The sequence below is a fragment of the Elaeis guineensis genome, chromosome 6, assembly GCF_000442705.2.
Source record: "Elaeis guineensis isolate ETL-2024a chromosome 6, EG11, whole genome shotgun sequence".
NCBI lineage: Eukaryota > Viridiplantae > Streptophyta > Magnoliopsida > Arecales > Arecaceae > Elaeis > Elaeis guineensis.
Genome location: NC_025998.2, coordinates 120,030,939 through 120,037,199, shown reverse-complemented (window position 1 = coordinate 120,037,199; position 6,261 = coordinate 120,030,939).

Below are 6,261 nucleotides of genomic sequence, written 5' to 3'. Positions count from 1 at the left end.
TAGTTTGAGTGCTTTTATCTTAATAGAGGGAAAGAACAAATGACTTGCAATACTTTCTTAGGGTTAATTCAGGTTAGGTGCGGTTAGGTAACTACTAAGACGGTCCAAAATAAACCTATATAGTGGATCGGCAAGTCGGGTCAAGGTTTATGAAATTCAAATCAGACCCAAAATATGTAACAAGTCTGATACGGGACCCTACTCAACCCCATGAATCATCAAGAATAAGATGGATTAGATTCAGGTAGATAGGTTCCGGTCATGGGTTAATCTAACTCATTTGTAGCTTTAACCATAATTCTGGCAAAATCTAAGGGACATAATTGATAGAAAAATTACAAGGACATCCCTTCAACTTTAAGTAAGTTTTACTTATATCCTCTCAACTTTTTGAAATATTCAAAATGTCAATTAGTCTTTCAAATTTTTGAAATATTTTAAAATGATCCTACCATTTATCTCTGTTGGCAGAATGATATGACATAACCGTCATATAATGGTATGAAATTATATTATGACCAAACTATCCTTTATATCATGAAAGGATCCTATTGCATGTGACTGTCAAGTCTAACCTTCCCCTATGCAAACCCATCGTAGGATCACCTGTTGCATAGATCTCATGCTCAAAACTCCTTTTTCATCCATCCATATAAATTTTAAAGCAATCAGTGCATGACCATAATTATCCATCCATCTACACATATCTCAAAGCAACTAGTATATGATCTAGATTATTTATTTGCCTATGCAACTCTTAAAACAGCTGCATGGATGATCTAGATTATTCATCCTTTTGCATATATCTCAAAATTATTAGTGGATGACCATGATTATTCATCTACTTACATAGATCTCAAAACAACCATGGATCATCTAGATATTAATCCACCTATATAGATCTCAAAGTAATCACTTTGTAAGAATGGGAGTAGCGATGAGGGATTGAATCTTGTGTCCATGGAAGACGAGATCTCAAAAATTTCAATGCCAAATATTAACAAGCTAGAGTTGGAAAATGGAACCAATTGGAATCTAGGAAGATGAGATCTCAAAAATTCCAACATGAAAAACTTGAAACCCAGGATCTTAGACTAATTGGAAGCCCTGGATTGATTGAAAGTAGAATGGGGGTGATCATTATCGAAGAGGTGGTGGCTGGCAAAGAGAGGGAGGAGGCCTCAACCGACGAAGTTGTAGAAGAGGTGGAAGTTGTCATAGCGAAGGTCAGCGGAAGTGGCCGGCAGGCCAGCCGAGGTAGCTAAAGTAGGAGATAGTGATGTGAATCGCCATGGCTACGATCTTGGAGAAATGGAGCAAGATCGGATGCACAGAGATTGATGAAGAGCATAGAGGAATTGAGAGAAGGCTCGAGATCACAGGGAAGAAGCCCTTTCTGCAAAAGAGATCACTAGATTGAGTTTAAAAAAGGAGGAAGTTTGGAGCACTTTAAGATTTATGCGATGGTTAATCTAATTATTCATCTACTCACAAACCAATCTTATGAATGATCTAAATATTCATTAATTCAATTGGACAGTTCTTAAAATGGCCATATAGATGATTTGAATTATTCTTCTATCTATGTAAATCTTAAAATTAGAATAGACTAAGAGAGAGAGAGCATTTTCGTCAATTGAAAAGATAGAGTAACGCCATGTAAAGGATAGGATTACTTTAAAACATTTCAAAAATTTAAAGGATAAATTTCATACTTTTTAAAATAGGAGGGATGTAAATAAAACTGGTCTAAAATTGATTGGGTGATTCTGGGATTTTTTTTCTTTAATCCTAATTGATATCCTGTAACAAAATCTCTGCAGCTTGTTTAGTATGTGTATAAATGATTTGGTCATTTAAGAAAATTTCAAGGGTCCTACTTGACGCCCTGTATCAAGAGGTTATAAGTGTAATAATTCTCTTCCAAAATCCTTCCTCTCCTCTTTCGGAGGTTCCATGGTTTCAAGATGTTTCCCGTGATACCAAATGAAGACCATGGTACTACAGTAGCTGGGAGGAAAGAGAACTAGGTCTGGACCTGAAGCTAGAGGTCGAGCAGTAGTTGACCAGTGGTTAACTCCTCTTTCCTCTTAACCCTTCTATCCCCACCGTTCCAATCCATCCTCTACAAAGAGTCGCACCTTTCTTGCTTCACCCCCTCAAAATCGTCACCCAAAGGAAGGCCCATCAAAATTCTCTTGCCAATATTTCACTCATTTTTTTCTGAACAAATAATAAAAAACATACCATGGCAAGTCCCCATGAAGGTCAGCTAGAATTATGATTTGTTATTTCTCCTGCCACATGTTGTTTTGTCTTATAAATTAACTAGAGCTTGTCTTAGGAGTCACATGTGGAGACTTTGTGTTTCCATTTCGGATCATGCTTTTTTAAGTATCTGAATCTGGACAACTATCGTACACTTGGATCCTTTCCTCTCTTTCTTTCTGGAAAAGAATTAATTCATTCCTATATTTTTCATATAATTATATATTTTTTTAGTTTTATATGATATATGTTGGTACTAGATTTATTGATTACACCTCTCTTCCTCCTCTATAGACCTTGCCTTCTGTGTTTTATACGGCAGCAATAAAATATAGGCAAGTTTGTATATCAATTAGGGCACGTAGAAACAATGAGAGAGAAAGAGGAATAACTTTTTGAGTTCATTATGGAACTCCAGCCCTTCTCAACGGTTGGAAGGCCTGTGGATGCTGCTTATAATCCAATGGCTGCTCGATATTCTTTGACTCTCTTTTGTCTCCCCGTATGTTTTTTCTGACTTGAAATCGCCCGTTGCATCATTCCAACCTTTCACCTCCCCATGCTTTATTTTTTGCATCAATTTTTTCTCTCCACAATTCCTTACTTAAACGTTGATTAATTTCTATGGGAGGATAAGAATTGAATACGGGTGGCATGAAAATTAATACCTTACTAACGGGATGTATGTGTTGTGTTAGTTAATTTGGTTATTTGTCTTGTAGCGGATTCATTGTGTACTATTATTAGTAGGAGTGCAATCGAATTTCCAGCTGAATAGCTGAAATTTCAAACTCAACTTGATTCAAAATATTCAGCCTCAAAACTCAGTTCCGAATTGACCGAGCCTTAATATCCCAAGCTCATACTCAGTTCAATGAAAAATAGACAAAAATCGATATCAACTCTGATCGACTTGAATATCAATTGAGTCATACTCGAGCTCTAATTCGAAGTTGAAATCGAACTTTAATCTACTAACAATGTATATTATAAATAAAAATAATATTATAAAAATATATATAAATTCGAATAAGTTGATGAACTTATTAAACGAATGTCTTACTATTGAAGCTCGATAACAATCAAGTCGAGCCGAAGTTGGACTCGAATCGAACTCAAATAGCTCGCAAGCAGCTCGACTCGTTTGCACCCTTAACTGTTAGTATATTAGTTAATATCTGTTACTAGAACATCCTCCAATCTTGTTCTCCCAATTTCTTCTCAATTAATATTATAATATTTTTCATATAATATATAATCATCCGCCAACTTAGTCTGTAGCCAAGTCGGATGCACGATAGATCAGTGATCTATCAACACAAACTTAATTTTTTTACTAAGCAAGTAAAAAATTCAAATTTGAATCCGATCATTCTATCACGTAGGTAATGAAATCAGTTCTGCAATGGATTGAATCGAGTCAAACGGATTAAATAGGTTAAATATTATCATCCTTGGGTCTTATTCAGGTCTTATTCGTTCCACGTCCCATGCATGCACGTGTAGCCCTGGTGCAGTCAAGTTTAAATTCGTGGTCCATCTCTGTGGGGCTCTGGCGTCGCCGGGCTCCAAAATTTCCAATCCAAAGTTACGAAACCCAATCCTTTTTGAACGAAGTTAATCGCTTGGGATGCATGTGGAATTGTCCGAACGTAGGGTATGTCCAAGGAACCGCCAACACTCTATCAACTGATAACCTTCCGCTAGGAACCGCCAACACCCCATTAAATGATATTCCTCCCCCTACTGCGACAGTAGTGGTTGTAGCCTCCGACCTATGGAGGCAGTTGACTGGTTGTCATGTTGCTCCTTCTAAAAGATCTCCCGACATAACAACGTGACCCCCAAAAAGGCCAGAGCCACTCCCTTCCGTTCTATTTCTCGTCGACATTTCTCAATTTCTCAAAGATATTTTCCTTGTCATTGAACGCTTCACCGCATTTAATATTATTTTATAAATTATAAATTATAAATTAATAAGAGCTCGATATGGAGTATGTATAAATATATATATATATATATTATAATTCTAATAATATGAAGAAAATCATTAGTTTCATATTGATTGTGAGTCAAAGAGATCTCGTACTTATAAAAAAAAAAAAAAAAATTCTATATGAAGTATCTTTTAAGAGACAAAATCGTGAAGTCGATGGATCAGAACGGATAATATCTCATGTTACGAACCGAACCCTCGTCTGCAATAATGGCACGTCAGGTAGGGACCAAGGTCCATCTTGATTCTCTGGAGCTGAGATTCATCTCGACTGACGTCTGTGAGGTTCTTCAGACTATATATAATCGGAGTACTCTTTAACTGGAGGGCTTTGTTATTATTCTAATAATGTGGAGAGTATCATTAATCCTACATTGGTTATGAGTCAAGGGAGACTCGTATTTATAAGAAGAAAAAAATTCTTCCCATGTGAAATGCTTTTTAAAGGACAAACCTGTGAGGCCCATGGATCAGAGTAGATAATACCTCATATGACGGATCAAGACTTTATCTGCAAGAATATATATAAGAATTGTTGGTGCAACTAACCGACCTCTGGCCATGTGACAACATCAGGAGGGATCATCTAAGAATTATATTGATCAAGTCAACTTCAAGATCAGGTCAATGAAATGCCAATCTGGTTTAACCTTCAGTTTGACTGTATACCGATCTAAACTAATCTGGATTGACTCAATTGAGCATTGAGATCAGATAAGCCACCTACCGATCTGCCACCTGGGACATCGGTATGAGTCGATGTGATTCAAAATCAGATATACTGTAAATCAGTTACTCTCTAGCTCTGCTACAGTTGTCTTCTGGCTATGTTACAACTACTTTCTATGTAGGATGAACAACCCATAATCTACATACAGCTGATCATTATGTTATAACAAACAAATAGCCTAACAAATAAATCCTCTGAATCAAGCTATTACTAACGGCTTAAAAACTCTCTCAATGACTTAACAGCTAAGTAATCTCTCTTATATAAAGGGGGACAGGGTACTCTCCGAAAGATAAGTCATAACTCAAAGAGCAGGGACTGTGCTGAAATTTTTTTGAGTTCCCCCACTGAAGGGAACTCGAGTTCTCACTCTTTTCACTCAAAATCAATATTTTTCTCTTCCACTTTTCTACTATCTGCTCTCAAAGCCCCAGCTGACTGAAACATCGGACGGTCCTAAACTCAAGGGTACCCAATCGATTTTAGGATTTCTTTTGCAAATTCATTCATAGTCTTTGTTGATTTTATTGGGGCAATCGAATCTGCTCCCTCGATTCACGGTCGCATAGTCGGTAGACTGATGATAGACCATCAAAGCTGCACTGTCGAAGGAGTTCCAATTCAACCACAACGTCTACAAATCTTATCACCCAATGTTTCATCGATGCCATAGAAACGGACTGCTGACTATTAGTCGGTGTGCTGACTAATTGTCGATAACCCCCAATGACTTCCTTAGCAGCTGCAAAACAACCATAACGATTCAGTCAACTACATAATCGATGGCCAATAGGTATATTAAAATCAATGACCAATGGTCAGTCAGTATATCAAAAGCACCAACATGCAATCGGTACGCCTAGATCATCGATACTCAGTCGGTATATCAGAATCGACAGTTATGATACCACAATCATGGGGAACTACTTCACACCATGACTGTTAGTAAAAATCGTGAAGTCGATGGATCAGAGTGGATAATACCTCATGTTACGAACCGAACTCTTGTCTGCAATAATGGCACGTTAGGTAGGGACCAAGGTCCATCTTGGTTCTCTGGAGCTGAGATTCATCTCGACTGACTGTGAGGTTCTTCAGACTATACATAATCGGAGTACTCTTTAACTAGAGGGCTTTGTTATTATTCTAATAATGTGGAGAGTATCATTAATCCCACATTGGTTATGAGTCAAGGGAGACTCGCATTTATAAGGAGAAAAAAAATTCTTCCCATGTGAAATGCTTTTTAAAGGACAAACCCGTAAGG